Raw genomic sequence first — 23,807 nt, forward strand, 5'->3', positions numbered from 1 at the left:
TCCAAAAATGTAGTTCAGCAGCAAGGAGAGTTTAAGGGTCTGGAGGAGAAAGCCTAAGGGACCTGGCACTCCACTGATAGCATAGAGAGGGGCTTGTCCTTATTGAAAGTGGGTTGGCAAATATCATAGCTGAAGAGTTTAAGAGCCAGAAGAAGGAAGAGGGAGGACTTCGCATATGCAGGTCCTGCTGAGCTGCTCTCCTTGCCACGGCCATCGAGGCAGCGAACCCCCTTGACTGGGCGTAAAGAAGGCTGGGCTATTAGGATTCTGGCTTCTTGAGGTGAATCAGGATAAGAGAGGACAAACAGGGAGCTGAGAAAGTGTGAGATTGCACTGGAATCAGCATAAAAAGCAAACAGTGCAGAGATGTATTTACCCCTCTCACATGGCAAGGGTTAGGCCAGGAGCTCTTCACGTCTGCTAGGTCCACAGCAGGAAGGTAGAGTTGTTTCAGAGGAATGGCTGAGAGGTACCGCCCTGTGGAGTTGTAGTCTTGGGATAACTCAGAGCAAGCCCAGCCTTGAGCCTAAAGAAGAGAAGGGCAAACTGTGATTCTCAGCCTTCTATACCACGAATGCCAGAAGCCCCACATGCCTGGCAGCTGTGAGGAGGGAGGTTTCAGCTAAGCTTTGAAAAATCTTTGGTAGAGGGGGATATTGTCAATACATGAGGAATTAGCCCATCACTGGGTGTATCAAACTGGGTGTCTTTGTCAGTTAGGGCTGCTTGAACAAGAAGGCCATGGACTGGGTAGCTTAAACAACAAATATTTATTTCCCACAGACCTGAAGCCTGGAAGTCTGAGAGCAGGGAGCCAGCATGATCAACTTCTGGTGAGGGCTCTCCTCCTGGCTTTCAGGCAACCACCTTCTTGCTATGTCCACACATGGCAGAGAGAGAGAATGAGTACGCTTTCTCTGTCACTTCGTATAAGGTCAGTAGTCCCATCATGAGGGCCCGTCTCTAAATACCATCTCATTGTGGATTAGCGTTTCAGCATATGAATTTTGAGGGGACGCGAGCATTTGGTCCATAGCACTAGCTGATGGTGTCTTCTGACTGTGGTTTTGGAAGGAGTTGTTGAATGAAGAAAAGTTTTTATAGCTGAAGGGAAAACATACATACTCTCTTTTTTGTCCTGAGGAGGATAGATACTCAGTGGACCACATTTCTAGAGACTGACTTGACCATACTGCCCCTGAAAGGTTGGGCCTGGTCCCCATACCATGGTGGGGGGTGGATTCGGACACTGCTGAGGTCTGGTGCTGACTCAAGTAATGGAAACCCATGTCAACTTGAGACTAATGGGGTTTTGGAGGCCCTGTTTGATATTTTTGCCTGATTCTTGATTTATCTGTTGGATTTGTGTCTACTCAGTAGAACATCTGAGGATATCTCTTGCTTTTTTTTTGACTAATTTATTTTTTCAGTTAATTTCTTTTTGTAATATTTACTAGATTTATCCCCTCAGTCCTTCTGTGTGTGTGTACAGCATAATGTATGTTTAAAAATAAACTCTCAGTTAAAAAGTGCAATTTTTTAGGAGAACTATACTATCTAGGGTTTTGCATTAAGATTTTAAGGGATTCTCTTCAAACTACAATTCTACTGTATGTACCACACAGCGCAGATCATGTGGCGTTTACTTGGAGTTCTTTACTCTAAAAAAAGATAAAAACAAAACAAATCTATTTAGCTGTTACTGACATTGAGCATGATAATTTTCCCCTTCTTTAAACAAGTTAAATTTATTACAAGAATAATTTATGAGTGACCACTGTAGGGAAATGGATTGCCTTAGTGTGATTCCATTGCTAACTAATGAGAAAAATGAAGCTGACAAAACAAAAGACTGTTCTAGTTCTGCATAGAAACTGCATTAAAATAAATAGAAGTCCAGAAACTTCCCAAAGAATATACACCACATAACCCAGACATCCACTTAAAAAAAAACACTAGCGGATATGCTCCAAATGATCATAATTTGGGGACATAGAAATGAAAATGCAAGGAACATTGGAGAAATTAAAATCAGACACAGCTACAAATATTATTTCCTTACCCCATTTTCACTCATCTTAGTTTTTGATAAAATTTAGAACATATATCATGGTAAAATACTATCTCCCTATTCTTAAAATCACACAGAACTGATAGTGAAGCACTGGCTTAATCACCCATCCCTCCTCACCATCTATTTAAGGCTGTGTTCTTTGTTTCAAGGTCCTGTTGAAATAAAACAGAATGAAATTAGTGACCTTCATACCGACTTCCATAACCAGCTTCTGGCAACTGACCCAGCCATCAGTCTGTCAATAGCTTGTGCAGTTTCAGATTTCATTTGCAAAAAAAAAAAAAAAAAAAAAAAAAAATCAGTTCCTTGCCATAAACATCATATTTCAATTGTTTCTTTTAAAAAACCTGATTACATTTACACATGTTACATACTAATAGAGACTTATTTTGTTGGTAAGCTTTCTGCAGAAGTGGAGCTTTATTGGAAATGTTTTATTTGAGGCATATGGAGAAAGCTGCATTAGTGAAGCAAAATATTTATAATTTTTCCCTGTTTGGTTTAGATTTGTCAATCTTTTCCCTTCTTTACGTAAAACAACATCTTGCATACAAACTGCTTAAAAGTTGAACTAGTGGCATTCCAAATGGAGTAAGATAAAGGGAACTGTAGTTAAATTTAGAAAGGAAAATGTAGGTAAAGGAGAAAAATGCTGCCGGCTAAGATTTGGATGTCCGGGAAGAGCTTCAAGGTCTTAAAAGATGAGGAATTGCTAGTTCCTGTGAGTAAAAACAGAGAGAAGAAGGGCACACAGCTCAGTCTTTATCTTTTAATTTTTGTCCTAAATTTAAACCAGTTTGTTTAGTATCGTATTTCATCTTTTCTTTTCATCTTGATGTTCCCATCTTTTCATTGGGTTCTTAAAGAAAAAAAATCCCATCTTTCTGTCTTTCCTTGTTTCATGTATTTACTTTCCTGCCTGGCTTCAAGAGTGGCACATTGAAAATTTTGGCCTTTTTAAAGATAGCCTCAGTTGTTTCTGTAGAATACTTGTAGAAATTCTTGACATTCTGTCTCATGTAAGTCTTCCACAGAAGCAGAAGCTATTTAGTTTCAGCTGTACCAACAAATAATGCCTCCTTTTTGGTAGTGGATTTTCTATTAGTGAATTCCTCAGGGTGTGACACATTTCCTCAAAGTCAGATTTCCTGAAGTCACAAACATTTTATTATTTCCTTTATTCTGTCATGACTTTGCATTTCAACCCCTGTAATATTTATGATCCCTGGATCCTAGATGTTTCCTTACTGTGACCTTAAAATTGCTTCTCATCCAGGCTAATATTCTTGTGTTTGGTCTAGAATGGCCTCACATTGCTATGGTCCTGTGCCCTTTGAAGATCCGTTACATCAAGGGTTAGAATTTTAGTCTTAAGGAAAAATTCATCTCCAAGATTATTTCTAATATTTCATACTTTTTAATACAATGCTTGGGGGGACTCTTGAGCCTTACTAGGTTTGATGTAAAGGAAATACTGTGTTTGAGCCTGTCGCACATGATAGGAGGAACAGCTGAACATGTGTTTTTCAAAAACCAGTCACTAGTGTGTTTTTGAGGGAGTTTCTTCTGTATTTCGGGCAAGCTAATGAAGTTATTATTTTGAGAGGCATGGTGAACATAAGAAGAGACTGTTTGTATTTATTTTCTAGACTTCTACAATCTGTCTGTTGTATACACTGGTCTTATTTTTTTCCCAATCTTCTCTCAAAGTTGGAACAATCTGTCATTTAAAATACGCTACCCCGAGAAAGGGTTGTCTTAGGATATTTTACATATTTTCTCCTGAAGTTGATACTTTCAAGAATATTTTTTTCCCATACACTCATCCTCCTGTTATTCCTTTCAGGTAAGAACAGACTCCTTAGTCTATTTTGAAATACCCTCCTGGGCTCTTTTTCCCCCTAAAATGAACAAATCCAGAAAGCTATGAGACCAAAGATCTTGTTGAGGAGCAGTGTGGTGAGAAGGAGCTTCTGGATTTGGAGTTTGATAGCCTTGGTTCAGATGCCAGCTCGAGCTTGGTGCATTAGGGCAACTTGCTAAACTTTGTGGAGCCTCAGTTTATGCATCCATTAAATGGGGTAACAATATGCATTGCGAGGATTAAATAGCATGTAATGTATGTAAAGCTCTTTGTAGACTTCAGTGAATGGTCACTGATACTAGCAATAAAAACATTGTGTTTTATTTAAGTCTTATTAGATGGTGCCTTTTGGGATTCACATTCTTGATTATATCGCAAGTGCGCCCCTCCTACCACCTTGTTGGGTTTCTTTTATGTCTTTGGATGTAGAATATATATTTTTTGGTAGGCTCCAGTCTTTTTTATGGATGGTTGTTCAGCAGTTAGTTGTGATTTTGGTGTTCTCATGCGAGGAGGTCATCTCAAGGTCCTTCTACTCCCCCATCTTGTCTCCAGTCTCCTGGGATTCACGTTCTTGGATCCTTAACAAACAGAAAACAAAAAGTGTCTCCCGCATTTCTCACTTCCCAGTCTCTTTTCCTTATGACATGAATATCACTGAGCAGGAATGGAAACCAGAGTGTTTTCTGCCACATTTATGTAGTTCAGGATGCTGCCTGGCTGGGTTACTCTACTGTAACTTGGAGTGAGTTGAAATCTCAGTGACTCATAGGCTGTCTGATGATAGTGCAGAGCAAATTGAATTGGCCTAGGGAACCGCAACCTACTTCTCAAATAAATCTCCACAGGACTAAAGTTTCATGGTGCAGTTGAACAATCATGTTCTTTGGAGCCAGCAATATCTGGGTTCCCGTCCTGGTTCTGCCACCAAGGCTGTGGTGTCTTGGGCAGTTTGCATCATCTTCCCCCAACCTCCCTTTCCTTGTCTGCAAATGGTGCTAACGGTATTTCCTATTCAGATTGCCAGGTGTATGGAACTGGGTATGTGTAGCATCCAGAGGAGGTTGCAAACATAAAGTGACCTCCAAAAACCATGAAAAAAACCCTTGGGTTTGAGTTTTAACTGTAATTTTGCCACAACTTCCTTAGATGAACAGGACAGATTACTTAACCTTGATCTCTAAACTGATATGTTGGAATTAAACATTTTTAAAAGAATTACCATTTTCTTTTTTTATGTTTCCCCAAACATATCAGGGGTGTAGAGAAGTTAAGTGAAATTCCCGAATATGTTTTCACAAACTGGCTTTTGGTGCCACTTTCAGAAAAAGAGGAAGGAGTTGGAAGCAGGATACACTCTACCATTTGGTTACTTCTTTTGTTCTTTTGATGTGTGAGGAATGTGGGGCAATTGCTGGGTCTTTATTCTGGCTCCTTGAAAGGTAGAGTGAAGGACTGGATAACAATTTCTTTCTCTTAAAGTTTTTTGTTTTTTGTTTTTCCAAAATCTAGAAATAATTCAAACTTAAAACAGATATTCCTGACTGTTACAGGCTGAAGTGCATTCTGAGAGTTAAGTGAAGTGTTTCAGTTTCTGAAAACATGCTAACGCTCCAGTCAGACAGCAGATGGTAACTGGCCTTTTAGGGGTTGCACACCAAATTGGGTTAAAAAGCTATTCAAGGAAAGAAAGTTTAAGATGTGTGTTCTACAAAAGAAACCTGAAGCTTTTCTATCATATAGAGTGTTTGTTGTGTTTAACTTGCTTTCCCTTTTTGAGACTGAAAGGTGCAATTCCAGATTAATTTGCCACTTCTTTAATTGTACGGGGAGTTTCTGTATCACAAGGCTCCAAGAAATAATGAGCAGATAAGAAATGCCTAACGGTGGCATCTGCATAGAAGTCCATGACACATTTATCCGCACAAAAAGTCTCTTCTTATTTCTAAGGAGTAGTAGAGACAAATAAAAAATACACTCAGTTGAACGACAAAGGAAATAGTGGTGCCCCCTGAAGGTTTGAGCTGGGTTTCCCCGGCCTGAAGGCTGTGACAGGGCTTGCTAAATGGCAGACAGTGGCTGCGCTTCTGCTGTCACGGTTTCAGCAATTGTCACTGTCAAAATGTAGCGCATTCATTATCCAGGTACAAAACTATAATTAAGAACATTGGCCAAGAAAGGGGGAGGGGAATTGGACGGTTCAGGGAGTTGGAAGTAGGATAAAGAGCAGTTCTCCTCTAGGTCACTAGTTCAAACTTGGCCCATCTTGGTAATGACTGACAGTCATTAATAGATGATGGCTGTTTGATGGCCTATATGAGTAGGTGCCCATATCAGAAAAGTCACCATTGTAATTGGCATTAATTGGCACTTCTGTTGGCAGCGTCAGCCGAGAGGCTGAAGATGGAATGGGCTATAGCGAGTGAATTATCCTCTCATCCTGAGACGTGGGCCTCCCAGGGCCGAGATGAAGCATCGTCGCAGGGCATTGTGGGAAAGCTGCTGCGGTCCCGCTCCTCGGGCTCTGCAAACAGACGGCATCCGTGCGCAGTGCTCACTGTTTGGCACCTTGCTTGATGAGCACTGAAGCTACTTAAAATTCAGCTGCGCCAAAATGAACAATGGGCCTCCGAAAAGCAAAGGGGCCCAAGTGTGAGATAATGAGGGGTATCTCTGGGGCACCATCCTTCCCTGGTTTGTTTCTTGTGAAAGCAGTTGGTCAGAGAGCTGAGCAGCTTCCGATGTGATCTGCAGCCATGACTGATTGTAACCTGGGCTTAAAAAATAATATACTCTGTTTGGAAGTGAAAAAGCAAAAGGCTGTCTTAATGACCTGCGGTAAAACACTGTTGAACAAGCCACCATGTTGACTTTTGATAGGTGAAAATTAAAGGTCCACTGTAATCATTTTTTGCTCTTTATTGATTTAAGGACCCAGTCGAATAATAATTTAGACTCAACTTTTCATCTTTGCGTGGATTCATGATTTGTAAGCTCTTTCTGGCAACTATCTCTGTAATACCAATGAAATGTCCTTTTATTCATCTTACTTTTTGGCTCAAATCCCTCATAATTAGCTTTTATGTCAAAGGAACAAGTATTAAGTCTAAATTTCTGTGGATATCAACTCCTAAAGGACATTTCACAGCAGTAGTAACAGTCACTATTTCTTTAGGATTTTTTATTTATCTTATATTTATGCTGAGGTAAAATATTTGGGCAGTGTGTTTTCTTAAAAAATTAAACATCAGAAGGAAGTTTATTTGTTCTTTAAATGGTTATTGTTTTTAGGTTTCAAAATGGCAGATTGCTAAAAGTACAGTTAACAAAAAGCAAAATAGAGGAATGTTTAAAGAATAGCAAAAAGGGTAATGGTTTTGTTTGGATTATTATTTATTTAAATTAGAAGAAAAGTTATTCCTGTGGTCTTAACTTATCTGCAAAATCAGAGCACTTCTTCCTAAATAGGAAAAGTTGTGTCTTAAAATATATTTATATTTTTTATTCAGATAAATTTTATACAATTTCTTTTTTGAGGTGGTTTGGACTTTTAAATTAAACTAAACATCTTATTTCCTCATTTTTTTTCTTTAAAATTTCTGCTTCAAAACCTCGTAATTTTCTGGGTTTTTAAACATTGTAAAATAAATGTGGAAGTTTTACTATAGGTGGCGCTCTTGCATACATCTTGTTTTTAGAAACATGCCTCTACGTAGACTGAGTTTGGCAGACAAGTTTAATGGAAGCTGCTTAATAGTATATATTATATATCATAAATTCTACTTAATGATTCTGCCCAGATAAAGAGCCATGAGCCCATTCTTCAATGACTGATATGCTTGTTTCATCCAAATTACCACCATTTGGTATATTATGACTTTTATTAGCAATCCAAGAATTTTAACAAGTAGATCACGGCTTACTCACACTAAAGTGCGAGAGAAATTTGGATCTTTCCGTTTTCTCCCCAACTGCAGAGATAGCACCCTTTATGTTTCCCATGTTCAAAATAAAAATTTCAAGACGTGATTAAAGGAAGGTGGGCAGTGCACTAAAAGAGAAAATTCACTCTCTTGGTTGAAAGCTGATGGATGAACGGGTTCTCACACCAACCCAAGTAAGGGCGTGTTTACAAATCAAAATGTTACCCAAATAATGAATTTGACAAAATTCATTATGTGAAGAAACATTACCCATTATACATATTATCATTTATTTCAGGTGAAGGAAAGATACCATGGAAACTTTAATTTGGGGGGAAGAGACAGACTAGATTAAGAAAGGTGAGGATTTGCATGTGTACTTGAGAGAGGTGACAGGAGGACAATGAAAGAAAAGAGAGGAGATAAGGGAACAGAGAGAGGAGAAAGACTTTTTCCTAAGGAGCCAGTTGATTGGCTGTCACTAGGATGGCAGGGTCTTTCCTCCTGCCCTGGGGGAACTCCAGGGATACTGGTGTTCTTCCCAGAGGGGCCCCCATAATCTGGTTCACATCTAGTTTCAAGGGATGATATTTTGCTAATTGGTTAAATCTGTACTGTGGTTAAGCCACACACAAATATTCTGCTTACCAAGTATCTCAAAGAAGATGTTGAGGAAAATACATTGCTCCCGTTCTGTAAATCTCTTCACGCTATTTTGGAAAATTTGGGGATAAATGAATTTGCCTCTGATCCAAACATATATCACCTTAGTGCACTAAGAATGAACAAAAACCTCTTTCTGTTTGACATTTCATATTCAGAGAGAGCTCCTTGATTCTTTTCTCAAGCCTTTACATAACAAGTTAAAAATAACCTTCCTTGATGATTTAGTGGCATGAACTGAGATTAGAACTTCAAAGACATTTGCACACAAGATGCATTTATTGTTCTTGTGGTCCCTTTAAATGTTCTAAAATGTCATGATTAAAATGTCATTGCCATTTATTTACTTCTTCTTGTTCTATATTTGTTTGTATGGAATGAAAATGCTTCATTGTACCACTTTTAAGACCTTCACATTTCCCCTTAAAATAACAATTTATATTTACAAGAAACCAAACTTTCTCTGTCAGAGGTAAGGTCATGGTTCATCAATCATAATTCCATACATGATCTTTTAAAAAACAAAATTAGCAGTTTGATGCTAAATCTTGAGCACAGCAGAAAATGCTTATTTAATAGTCAATGAGATATATCTAACACAGCAAAATTTCTGAAGTAGTTTTCTTTTTTAACGGGTGAGTAGATTAACATTGCATTGTCTCCCCCTCCCCCCCCCTCCTTTGTTGTTTATAAGAACAAACTAGTAATGCTAGGGAGTTTCAAAAAAACAGCACTTTCATTATCTACATCTTTCCCTTAAAGTCAGTATTTTAGCAATGATGCTGTTCACATCGGCAGTTTGGTAAGATGGCCCCCATGTTAGCTAGGAAAGTTCATTCATCAGGAAACTTTATCAAAAGCCTAGGTGTTAGGCAGTGTTTTAAGTGCTTTAAATATATGAATTAATTTAATCTTCCCCCAGACTCTGAGAAGTAGGTGTTATCAGGCTCATGTTACAAATGGAAAGCTGAGACACAGAGAGCTTTAATAACCAGGGTGAGTGAGGTTCCATAGCTAATGACTGACACTTCTGCGATCTGACGCCCACCACCTGACTCTAGAGGGTACTCGCTCACCCCGCCGAGGCGGCTTCTCAGGTGATGCCAAACTTTGGGGGAATAGTGGCCACAGTTTTACCCAAGAGCATATGTTTGGAGATGAGCCTATTTCTATGACTGGGGGCTCCCAGGGATTTTCTTTGTTTCTGGGTATCTGGCCATAATAGGTCTTTAACTAGGACTTGAGGTTCAGAGCTAAACAGAAACAAAGGGAGTTTCAAGTGATTATGAAATGACTTTGCAGGGTGCCTGGAGCTAAAACAAGGGATTTGGAGTCCCAGCTTTACGTTCATGTGGGATTGTATGTATTTCAGGGCAGTTTTACGTGTATTTTCTCACTTGTGGGAGAACTTCAGCCCACTTTCATAAGCAGAAGGGAGGGAAGGTAAGACAGGGAAGTGTGAACCGAAGAAATTATTTTCTGCTTTGAATTCGTTGAACCACTAGGGTGAAGACAGAAATAAGGAACCCAGCAGGAGTTGAGGCTGGGGAAAAAAATGTCCTGTGCCCCTTCATCAGTATTGCTACATCACTTGCTTTGATCACTGAAGAATTCTCAGAACGCCAGATACACAGAGAGTCAAATAAAACCAGAAAATACTGTTGGGAGATTTTCTCCATGGGGCTCTTGTGTTTCTGCATTTTTGCAGGTGGAGGCACTCACTGCTTTTGTTCTGGACTATCTTTCCAGGCATGTTTATATAGTGAACAACCTTGGAAGATAGGGATAGAGTCTCCCTCTGGTGCAAAGGGCAGGCATGCTTGCTGTCCATTACAATAAACAATCCAGGAAACCCAAGTTCAGGGTTTCTCTCCTCTAAGGCAACCTCCTGCATGTGCAGGTGTCACCTGACCCTCTTTGCATTGTCCCGTGGGAAATGGGGCTTGGGAAATCCAAGTAAAAATAATGATACTCTAGCTATCGCTATTAACATCCTTTTTTTCTGATCTAGCAGTATTGTGTCCTCTGCCAGCACCCATGAAACTATGGCAGGCCAACTTGGTAGCTTGCAAATAGGGCAATATTTTAGGCACTTTATAGTTCTTGAGAAATACATACTATTATTGAAAGATGCTTGGATTATTTCTTGGATGATAATCTCCTTTCATTGATGGGTTTAATTGAATTTAGCTATCACTTTTATATATTCATATAGATTACATAATTTATTCTCTGAAAAATTTCCAGGCAATTTAATGATTTCTTCCTCAGTCTACCTTCTTCCTTTTCCTAAACACATTGTTTAACACTCTCTTACTTTAGCAGATTCACATTTTGGTATTCATATCCAAGAAGAAAAACTATGCATAGGGCTGTGTCAAAGAGAACTGAGAAAACCACCTGGAAGATTGTATGGGCAACAATTTGGAAATCATTGTTTGAAACCTTTACATCTCTGCAAGATGATCAAACTCCGTTTTTCTCCCGCCACGAGAACAGAATATTTTATTCATCAGAGGCCTTCCATTTAGTTTAGTAGCAAAGTGGTTTAACAGAGTTCTTGATTAGTATTAGGACACCTAACTTCTAGTCTTTACTTGGTCAAGAGAGCTGTGTCAGCAAAGTGTCTCGTCTCTTTTATAAAGAAATGGGGATAATAAACCTTGCCACCTGCCTGCCTCACAGCAATGTTGAGAATACTAAAGAGAGTCTCTTGAGAGATCTTGAAATCTGCAGGAGTATGCTATGTAAATACACAGAACCAAATCATATCATTTTAGATAGCTCATGGAAAGCACTCGGGCTAATCCCCTCATTTTATAGGTGAAGAAACTGAGGTCCAGAAAGGTGAACTGCCTAGTCTAAGGTCATATACTTGGTTAGTGTGTAACAAAGTACAGGAAGCTCAGTCACCCTGTTTTCAGTTTTTAAAAAAGCTGCTTAGTAGTAGGAAAAAAGATGAATAACCCCAGAGACTTCCAGATATCCAGTGATGTTATTCCCTTAGTGACTTGACATAAGGCAGGTTGCTCCCCAGAGGCAAGTCAATTTGGTAATTACAGTTCATCAAGGATTTTACTTGCATCAAATGAATATTTGACTTTTGGCAGTTGTACCAACTCTACCTGAGTGAACAATATTCTTGAAGATACCCTTGGAATAGCTGGTACCTCAGTTAAGTGTGAAAGGAACTGATGAACTCTTTCAGGTAACTCGGGCTCAATATGAAGCATATACATGTGAATATGCTGTCATATCCAGACTCCCATATTTTCTTTTCAGTAGTTTACTTGGTGTGATTGGTTTTCTCCAACTGCTTTGAATGTTTACTAGTGAACACTTGCCAATGAGCTTCAGCACCTTCCCTGGGCTCTGCGGTGCCAAGAGCTGTCACACAGCCAAGACTCACTAGAAACTGTTTACCCATATCCAGGTACAAACATTGGGGCCCAAACCTGCATCGCTTATTATGTTGACGCTCTAATTAGGTACTAATTAAATATTATGGCTGGAAACTTCCTCTTTCTGTGGTATGGAAGCCTCGTTTGAAGCAAATGTTATTTGAACCAAAACAGGCAAATATGTTAAGTCATCAGGAATTTCCAGGTGTCTTACACTCTTACGAGATCTTTATTCAATATGCAGTATACCCAGGTTTCCAAAAGTTTGTTCACAAACCATTTGGAAATATGTCTTTATTCTGGGCTGGGTCCATTCAGGACACCAGAATTTTAATCTTCGTTTGCCTTTTAATTTTTGAAATTAAATTTTAAACTAAATTGAAGGATTTTTGAAAAAGATCATAGGATTTGTTGAGACTGGCTGAAACCATATTCTGAAAAATAGCACGTGTTTTACTGAATGTACAATATACACGAAAGGAAATATAGCGAGTTCTGATATCTATTTCCAGTCCTGCTAGAAAGAACAGATATGACCCTTAACCCTTAACTGGCATGGTAAGGGGATTAGTCTCTGTTTTGCTCCACCTCGGAATCCCTTCAGAGATCCCACGTGGCTCTTGCCTCAGACCGTCTGCCCCAGGTCACCGATTCCTGTTCCACTTGCAAGAAGTTCCCTCTAAATAGCATCTTTTGCAGTTGCTCTAAGAGCCCCAGCTGCCTGACTTATCAGTGACTGGGCTGTCCGTGTGACGCTGCCATGCTGTCTTTGCAGCTTGAATGTCTTTGTTCTCTTCCTTGTGTTCACCGTCTGCCATGACTAGCAATGCACTTGGTGTGAGAGGAACAATTTAAATACAATTTGGTAAGAGCACCAATGGACCTCCTCCCCTCTCCTTCCCCCAACCCTCCCTTGCATAGTTCCATGATGTTACTAGTGAGACACCATTCATCATTGTCGGGAACCTGTGGCTCAAAGCCATTATGTGTTTCCTCACTTCGGTTCCAGTATCATCAGATAGATATATATGTGCTGCTTCTTCAACAGGACACATAGGCAATAGTCTCCCACCCCTAAGGTGTTCCTGCCTTAATTTGGACTAAATAACTCTTACTAATAATGATATTAACAATTCACATTTATTGAACACTTACAGTGTGCTAAGACATTGTTTTAAATGATTTAAATGTTTTAACTTATTTAATTCTCAGAACATAGAAAATAGATATTCATCTGTCTAAGTTCTTGATATTCTGTGTTTCAGGCAGCAAGAGGGGGTGAAATACACAAAAAGATATTTTAGGCTAAAGTATGATGATTCTATTGTATGTCCTGTGTTAGAGCGGAAGTGATCCGCAAAATGTTTTGTGTTGAAATCATGTATCAATTGTGATAATTACACAGGGGCCCTGGTACTTAAGGAAGCTTGTCTGAGATAAGAGAAAAGAAACCCTTTCCAAATATTTCTTCAGAGTCTGAACAGATAACTTTTTAAAATGTCAGTAACAAATGTGATATTTATTGGCATGATCAAATAAGACTATATCGGAATACTTTGTGATTGAATAGGTTTACATTGTTGTATAATTGTTAAAACAAAAATGCAGTATCAGTAGGTTGTAGGTGGGTGCTTATTTGGAAGAACTGAGGGAACTGAGTAGTTTTTAAAATTTTTTTAATATCAGGTATATGGTTCAAGTTGGGGGTCAAGGATCCAGCCTGTATTAGGATTTCTAAGGTATGAAAGAACAATTTTTTAGGCAATGGTATTAAGTAAAAGACTCCTTTCAAACGAAAAAATGCTATAAAAAGGATACCAGTTTGTGGTTTGACTTTCAACATTATGTACATTATTTCTTAAAAAAATCATACAGAAAATTAAAATTTTACGTGGCCAAACAGATACATACATCCATTCCCTTTATCATTTCCATTTGTTGTGATATTTTAAAAAGTGTGTCCTGTTTTAAAATTACATCTCATCATAGTTTTCTTCTAACAGCTTGTAGGCTTATTCTAGGACTGACAATGGATTAATCTCCAAAATATACAAACAGCTCATATAGCTCAATATAAAAAAACAAACCCAATAAAAAAAAATGAGCAGAAGATCTAAATAGACATTTCTCCAAAGAAGACATACAGATGGCCAAAAGCCACATGAAAAGATGCTCAGTATCACTAATTATTATAGAAATGCAAATCAAAACTGCAATGAGATGTCACCTCACACTGGTCAGAGTGGCTATCATCAAAAAGTCAACAAATAACAAATGCTAGAGAGGGTGTGGAGAGAAAGGAACCCTCCTACACTGTTGGTGGGAATGTAAATTGGTGCAGCCACTATGGAGAACAGTATGGAGGTTCCTTAAAAAACTAAAAATAGAGTTACCATATGATCCTGTAATCCCACTCCTGGGCATATATCCAGAGAAAACCACAATTTGAAAAGATATATGCACCCCAATGTTCATAGCAGCACTATTTACAATAGTTAAGACATGGAAGCAACCTAAATGTCCATCAAAAGATGAATGGATAAAGAAGATGTGGTATAATACATATATACAATGGAATATTACTCAGTCAAATATTTGATTTATTTGGAATCTGTTATAGTGTAAAGACTAAGGCCATTATCTAGCTTTATTATTATTATTATTTTTTTTTTGTAAACACTGACAATTTTCCCTAGTGGTATACATTGAATAGTTCAGATTTGGTTTGAAATGACATGTTTATCTTATGATAAATCGCTATGTACTTCCTGGATATGTCTTCTGTTTCACTGATCTCATTACATATTCTTGTACCACATTGTTTTAATCATGGTAGCTATACAATACTTTCCCATATCTTTTATTGCACTTTCCTTCTCCTCCTTCTCCTCCTGGTCCTCCTCCTTCCTTTTCAAATTGTCCTAAATATTCTTAATATTCTTGCATACTTATTATTTAGATAACATTCAGAATCATTAAAAAAATCCTCTGGGATTTAAAAGGGGGATGCACTAAATTCATGCAATCATTTAGGGAGAACTAGCCTTATTACAACATTGAATCTTCATATCTAAGACAAGGTTTATCTTTCCATTTATTCAAGTCTTGTCTTTGTCCTTCAGTACAATTGTATAGTTTTCTAATTATCGGACCTACATATTTCTTTATCTATATATTTTTGGGAATAAAAACATTTTAAATTATATACTATGTTAATATATAACATGTTAGATATTTAAATTACTTGTGAATGGGATCTCATTTTTTACAAATTTTTTTTAAAAAATATTTTTTATTTGGCTAGAAGGTTTACCAGAGGGAGAAGATAGTCATATTTCACAAAATGATTACAAAAGAATGTTTTAAGTGTGAATCAATGGTGGACTAAGTACATTTTGCTAACATATGCTAATGAATACAATATGGCAATGAAAATGATGATATAGATCCACATTTACTGAGATAAAAAGGATGACCACAGCATATTGTTGAGTGAAAAACATATTAAGGAATACCATTGGCATGATATAATTAATGAAACACCATATGTACATAATTCATATGTGTATATATGTTTGGAGAGAGGCCTAACATGATTATTTTCTGAAGTATTAATAGAGATTATTTCTGAGTGGCAGTTTTTTGGATGATTTTTTTCTGCTTTTGCACATTATTTTTCAGTAGCATTCGCCATGTTTTACTAAAACAGTGATGCAATAAAACACAGATAGAAAACATTAGAAATTTTATAAGGATTAAAAAGAAACACATAAAATTAGGACTTAGCATCATTTTTTCTCTTCCAAAGACATTCTTATGGATTTGATACAATGTTTATGGGTAGCCTTGAAAATAGTTTAAAATTTTATTAGGTCTACTAAAATCTATTCAGCCTGCAAAACTGTTAGTAATTCTGTTTATTTAAGCTGTACCAATCACATTGGCAGTGACACCCGCGAAAACATCTTCAAATCTGAAGGACAGGATGACTTGTACTAATTCTATTGCTGGGCAATCATGTGTACATCCTTGAGTTATTAAGAGCACTCTGCTTCACTCCAACTGAAAACTAAATCATCTAATACTGTATTGGTTATTTTTAAAATTCCATGTGAAACTTTAAAGTTGTGATCATTTAAATAAAAAATTTTTAAATAAAAGAGGTAAATTATAATGGCAAATTATTTTTTCTACTTTCACATTTTGTTTTTATAATTCGAGTGCTATCCCTGACAACTAAAAGAAGGAATTAAGTTGAGCTAAGCCTCACACCACATATTTAATATCATTTTTATAGTTTATAATGACTATGTGAATTGATAAGAGAGTTATAAAATTGCTAAATTTCCTTATTGACATTGTGATCATCATCATTCTTATCACCACTAGAACACTGGTTATTACATTCTTACTATGTGTCAACCTCATGTATTACATGCATAATCTCATTTCCCACTATTTTTGAAGTAGGGATTGCTGTTAAACCATAATAGAGATGGGGATTGTGAGGCTCAGATGCCAAGGAATCTGTCAGTCATCACACAGGTTCAGGAGAAGCTGGCATTTGACCAAAGTCAATTTGCCCACAAAGTTCAAACTTCAAAGCAATACGATCCTATTAGCAGTCTCCAAAGATTTAATTTCCAATGATTCTACTCTTATTTTTCCTTGGCTTTACCTTTCTTATATTATGTAGTTTCCTCTTCTAATTATCCCCAAACAGGGTGACTCAAGCAGAGCTTAAGTGTTGTGCAATCACTTCATATTATAGAGAAGATAATCGAGGATTGGACAGTTAAGTGTGACTTGTCCAAGTGCACAAGGTGACTTGTCTACATTTTGTTTCACTGACAAAATTTTATACAGCATTTACTTTGTTCCAGATGTTGTTTTATGTGCTTTACAAGTATTAATTTAATCTTGATGTTAACTCAATGAGGTAGGTGCAATTATTATCATCCCCAATGAACAGATGAGGTAACTGAGGCATCCTGAAGTTGAGTAACAGGGCCACTGTCACATAGCTAGCAAGTGACAGAGTCAGGATTGGAATGCAGGTCACTGGTCAAGTCTTTGCCCTTAATCACTTTGCCATGTTGCCTCGAACAAGAATCCAGGGCTCTTGGATTCCATTCGTTTTTCCTTTTACCATGTTGGCCAATTATTTCAATTCATGATTAGGAAAAAAGTTCTCTGGAATCTGGCATTGAAAAATAATTAGTTTTATTCATTTTAGAAAAATGAACTTCAGGAATACTGTTAAAAAACAACCACAGTCTAAACAAGGGGCAGTGTATATTTTTAAAACAATATTCTGAAGCTTGTTTATTGTTGCATAGGACTTTCTTATTGATGATAGCTTTTTCACCCAGTACCTGCTGATTTTCCATAATGCTGGTATACACCCAATATTGACACTTGCTAGACTGTCTTTGCAAGCATAAATATTAGACATACCAAAATTTGATTGTGGCTCATCCTTTACTTTGAATAAAGAGATCTAAAAATCAATCCTTACAAGCTGCGTTTCATTTTCTATGAATAGAGGTCAAATATATCAGGGCAAGGGTAGTGTTAAAGGTAATCTATGATGTCAAGGTAAATGTATCAGGTAATCAATTTTTAAAATTTTGATTTCAGTAGGATACACAAACTTTGTATGGTTTGTTTATTTTTCACTATCTTGCAACAGACCTATGTGAAATTAGCATTAGTTCTTCCTGGGGTATATATGTATGTGTTTAATTTCATTTTTTGTAAATGGGGGCATTAGGGAAAAGAGCTTGTTGTTTCAAGATCTGAGTCCACGTTTAACACTTACTAGCGATGTGACTTTGAGCAAGTTACTTTATTTTCTACAAACTTTAGTTTCCTCATCTGTACAGCAGGAACCTTATTCCTAATTCATGGCGTTGTGAGGATTGAATAAGATAATACATTTAATCTGTTTTGTTAATAGAAAATGCAATTTATTTTCAAAGTGTCATCAAATGATGTTAATTCCACTGCCTGATTTAGTATCCCGTGGTGAGGCAGGATATGGCAATGGGTCACATGTTTGATTAGGATTTACTTTACTGGATTCTAATCTGGCTCTACTACTATACTCACCATGAAAGCCAGGACAAATGTCTGGGATTCGGGCTCTTGTACAATCAAAGAGCTGGACTAGGAGAACTTTCAGGTCCTTACCACGTCAGAGGTTTAACGATCGTGATGTTCTGTATCACATGTGGTCTAGTGATCTGAACACATGGCTAGGATCACAAGTCTTGGAGCTAAAATGTTCACATTTGACACTGATTAGGTACATATAAGGATAAAAAGCACATAACTTTATAAGCACCTAGTTTCCCCCTTTTAAAAATGAGAATTGGGTCTTCCCTGGTAGCGCAGTGGTTGAGAATCTGCCTGCCAATGCAGGGGACACGGGTTCGAGCCCTGGTCTGGGAAGATCCCACATGCCGCGGAGCAACTAGGCCCGTGAGCCACAATTACTGAGCCTGCGCGTCTGGAGCCTGTGCTCCGCAAAAAGAGAGGCCGCGATAGTGAGAGGCCCGCGCACCGCGATGAAGAGTGGCCCCCGCTTGCCTGCCGCAACTAGAGAAAGCCCTTGCACAGAAACGAAGACCCAACACAGCCATAAATAAATAAATAAATAAACTCCAATCTCTAAAAAAAAAAGAGAATTGGCATAACTATGCAAAGACTGTCATTAAAGTCCAGAAATTCTCAATCTTTTTTTAAAAGCAACATAATCCATTTACAAATACAGTTATGTGGGGAACCCCAATATGTAAAAAAATATATCAAATACATAAAATATGTAAAAATGCAGATTCTTTCCTAAAAATAAAGACCTAGCAATTGAACTCATTGCCTTCCTCCCTAAACCCACTCTTCTTTACTCCTTATTACCCAGTTGCTTAAGACTGAATACCTGTGAATTATCTTGGACTTTTGTTCGCACTTCCTCTGATATGCCATTGATCACCAAGATAATAATAAAAATCTTCTGTAAGATTCATGATTCCTTTTTTTCCCTGTGCACCTCCACTGCTACTCTGCTGCATCAGCCCTCTTGCTTGGACTATGAAAATAACCATCAAGTTGGTTTTTCTCCTGCCTATCCTTCGCTCTCTAATCCATTACCTGACTGCCAAGAGATCTTTATGGTATGCAAACTTGAATGCACCCATTTCTCCTCCCACTTACCTGCCACAAGAACTCCTAAAGCACTGTAAGAAAATATGAGGTCTGTGATGAAAACTTTGAAAAAGACTTGGAGTCATAGTCATCTGCATACATTCTACTTTGTTTTCATAGAGTCTTTTTTTTTTTTTTTGGCTGCATTGGGTCTGTTGCTGCGCGGGCTTTCTCTCTAGTTGCGGCGCAGGCTACTCTTCACTGCGGTGCGCAGGCTTCTCATTGCAGTGGCTTCTCTTGTTGCGGAGCACGGGCTCTAGGTGCGCGGGCTTCAGCAGTTGTGGCGCATGGGATTTGTTGCTCCGCGGCATGTGGGATCTTCCTGGACCAGGGATCAAACCCGTGTCCCCTGCATTGGCAGGTGGATTCTTAACCACTGTACCACCAGGGAAGTCCCTGTTTTTATAGAGTCTTAAAGTGGGTAGAAACATCAGAAATCTCCCCAGGCCAAATTTCTACCACTGAAGCAATCCAGTATATAGCTTTCCCTTCTTTAGATGAACTCTAGTTCATCAGTGTTGTCCTACTCTTTTGAAAATGCAGTCTAAGTTTATAAGAGCTTTTTAAATTTTTTTATTTTTTATTTTTGCCAGCCGTATATTGTGTCAGAGTGTACCACTGTAGTCCGTTGAACTCATGTAATTATTGTAGCCTCACAACAGCTTTACAAAAATACTTTTAATATCTGCCAGAGCAAATCCCCATGCAGTTTCCTTTCTAAAAATGTTCTTGATTATACAGGCACATTATTCTTCTAGATGAACTTTAGATTCATTTTGTAAAAAAATTCTATTGAAGTTTTCAATGGAAAAAAATCTTAACTTTGTAGATTAAGAAAGAACTGACATTTATGCAGCATTAAATCATCTCAATAACTTGATATGCTTCTTTATTTTATTTGCTTAAAAACATTTCATATTTTCTGCATGTAGATATGTGTATTTTGTGCTTAATTTATTCCTAGATATTTTATATATTTTGATGCAATTGTGAGTGGGATTTAAAAACTACATATTTTTAATTGAATATTGCTGATATTTAGAAATATACTCTCTTTAGTGTATTTCTTTATCTGAGCATTTGTAGAAAATATACATGGATCCTTGATTTTATATCAAAGCCTTGTTGATTTAAAAAACTTTTCCTTCCTCTTCAGGATCAATTATAATTGTTGGGAAGTGAAATAAATTTTATTTTCAGAATTTCTTCACCCTTAGTTTACTTTCCCAGTTAGAATCTATGCCTGTGCGATCATAGCTATATTTTCCCTGAATTTTCTGAATGTATGACAACATTTAGCCCTCATAATTTTTTTCTTTTCGAGTGCAGCGTACTCAGAGGATATGTCTGATGCCTCTTGCATAGAGCAAAAGTACCAAATACCGTGATTGTTACTATGACAATGAATTTGATCTTTTCCTCTAAATGTTTATCAGACTCCCCATGGATGTGACTTATACAACATATCTAGGCTTTTAAAAGTTTCTGTTGGATATTCCTTTAACAACCCTTTGCCTTCATCATAAAGGGACTTGTTCTCACATAAAATGAGCTGAACTTTATCATTTGTATATATCTAGCTAAATCACTTCTATAAATAGCACAATCTCAGTTATTCATCATTGTCAGGAAACAAGCTATTTGGGTAAGTAAATTTTCTGAGGACATTATCTCTTCAAGGGTCAGAACTTTAAATTTATTTTAGATCGACATCTTTCCAAAATATATGCAGCACTATATATGATATTTATTTTCCAACTATGGTAGCTAGATTCTTTAAAAACATTGCATTGGAGGTATATTTAGCTATTAAATGTAAAAGAGGATGAGAGGGAACTGATGTTTAAGTAAAGCTATTAAGGCTCTTATAAATATGTTTACACTAGAACTGTGTGTTTAAACAGTGAGTGAATATGCTCACTAAACTAGTAGAGAGCAATCAAATTAGAGAATATCAATGATGTTTTAGAAATGTTAAGTAACAATGGTAATTTGTACTAATTTTTACTTACTATCGCTTTGTTACTGGGATATAGGCTCCCCATCAATGAGAAACTTAAAACAATAATTTAGTTTCACTTTGTTGCATATAATAAGCATTCTAGGCAGCACTTATTTTGCATAACCAGTAGTTGTGGGTTGAACTGTGAATTGAAATTCATATGTTGAAGTCCTAACCCTCAGTACCTCAGAAAGGGTCTTTACAGAGGTGATCAAGCTAAAATGAGGTCATTAGGGTGGGCCCTAATCCAATATGACTTGTGTCCTTATAAAAAGTAGAAATGTGGAGACATACAGACACACACACACACACACACACACACACACACACACACAGGGAAAATGCTATATGAACATTAAGGTGAAGATTTGGGTCATGCATCTACAGGCCAAGGAATGCCAGAGATTGCCAGCAGAGGAGAGAGGCATGGAACACATTCATTCTTACAGCTCTCAGATGGACTCAACCCTGCCGACAGCTGTATCTCAGATTTCTAGTCTCCAGAATTGTAAAATAATACCTTTCTGTTTTTTAAGCCACCCAGTTTGTGGTACTTTGCTATGGCAGCCTTAGTAGACCAATACAGTGGTCTTCCATCAACATTTAATGCCTTGATGATTTTATGAAGAGGATTACTGACTATGACCCTGTAGGTCCCATCTTCCATATCTCACCATGGTTTCAGAGACTTAGAACAGCTTGGCTCCTAAAGATGAAAAGAGCTTAGGATATTTGTAGGTATGTATATGCTCACCCCTCATATATCCAAGATCCATCTATCCCCCCATTGATCCATCTATTCATCTATCCATTTGTCCATTCATCCAATATTTATTGAGTGTCTACCATGTGCCAGGCTCTGTGCTAGGCTCTGGGGGTCAGTAGGTAAAGCAGACATTGGCTTTACCCTCGTAAAACTTGCATTGTAGCAATTATAATACATACAGTGTTCATACAGTTTGCTAGGATTACATTAGTTCAGTTCATGAACACTGCAAACAAAAAGATATGAACCCCCTTTAAGCAGATCTACATACTGTCCTTCTTCACTGGTACAGTGACTAGACTGCTATTACAATGCCTAAGTTTACTTTTTCTGATCATTTTATTTTCCTTAAGGCTTTTAACATGTGTGCTTGCTAAATTGTCTATCTTCTATTCTTCTGTCATTGACTTCCTCCATTTTCTCTTCTAATATAAACAATAATGTAGTTTACAGTCTGCATAGTCTTGAAAGGAAATGATAATGATTCCAGAAAAGGACTATCAAGATAAATTCTCATATACTGGTACTAATGGTTGAAGAGAAAACTCTCCAGTCATTTATTCACCAAATATTTATATTTTCACCTTTTCTGGTCAATGGTCGCTACAGTGAACGTGCCCACGTGAGTGATACGGAACATAGAGCTGGCTGAGCACCAATCCTAGCAGTGGGGTTGAAGCTTAGTTTTTGGAAAAAGAAAAGCCCTACATCAGTCTGCCTTTAGGTCATTCATTTCTTTTTCATAAAAAGGTGGAGAGAAACTTGTGCAGCTGCAGGACCTCTTGGGCAGCTACCTTTCTACAAATTTAATTAATGAATCAAAGGTGAGTGCTGTCTCTCCCAGGTGTTTTCTTGCCCTCAAAATCACCCCCTCACTTCTCTCATCAGCATCCTTTGACTTACCGGCAGTAAACAAATCATCCTGTATTACTGCATCCCAACTGAGCAGACCTGTGTCTGCTAACCCTCCCCTCTCTGGTTGGAGCTAGGTGTCCTTGTGGAGAGCAAAGGGAAATCCTTCCCCTCTCCAGTGACCTGGTTAAGGTAATGTTTCTAGGGACTTGCCTGGTGAGAGATATGGAATCAGCGGCCTGGGAACCTTTATTTTTAATAAATATTCCAGGTGATTTCTATAATTAGGCACATTTGGAAAGCTCTGTGCTATGGCTTTTTGAGAGAAGTCAGTACCTCAATTGATTTATATCTTGCTCAATACAAGCTTACATTTTCTAAATATTAAAACCAAACCAAACTAATAAGAGGGAAAGTCACAATGTGACACAGGTGAAAACATAGAGATTCTGTGTTTTAATTTCAGTTTGCTAATAGTCCAGGATAAATTCCTTAGCTTCTATGGGTCTTATATGTAAAACAAAGAGATGGAATCACATTCATTAATTTGTTCATTTATTTATCCACTTATCACATATGCATCAAGGCCCTACTGTGTGTTAGCTCTTATTCTAGTTCCTGGGGAAACAGTAGAGAATGAACCATCCAATTACTGCCTGGCTTCGAAACTGGCTCCTTTCTCAATTATCACCCACCCACTCGGCAGCCAGCACTTGATGGAAGAACAGAGCTTTTTATTATCTTATCATATTATTATTATGGTGTTTTTTCCCAGTCACGCTCCAGTTGTTAAATAAAAATCTGAAATTTGTCCTATTGAAAGGAGTGTATGACCAACCTTATCCTAAAGACCTTGGTGGAATTATCCTAACTCCAGCCAGCTTCTATTTGGCTTTCAGGATGAAATGAGGTGAGAACTTGATATTAGATAATTCCATTCTGAAGCCCAGATGGAGAAGTCTCATTGGGCTATTCTGAAGTTAAAACATAAGATGAGGTCTCTAAATAACTTAGCCAAGGAGCCTACATTTCCAGGTGAGGCAACAAAGCACCCCA

The sequence above is a fragment of the Eubalaena glacialis genome, chromosome 16 (genome assembly GCF_028564815.1).
Source record: "Eubalaena glacialis isolate mEubGla1 chromosome 16, mEubGla1.1.hap2.+ XY, whole genome shotgun sequence".
Taxonomy (NCBI): domain Eukaryota; kingdom Metazoa; phylum Chordata; class Mammalia; order Artiodactyla; family Balaenidae; genus Eubalaena; species Eubalaena glacialis.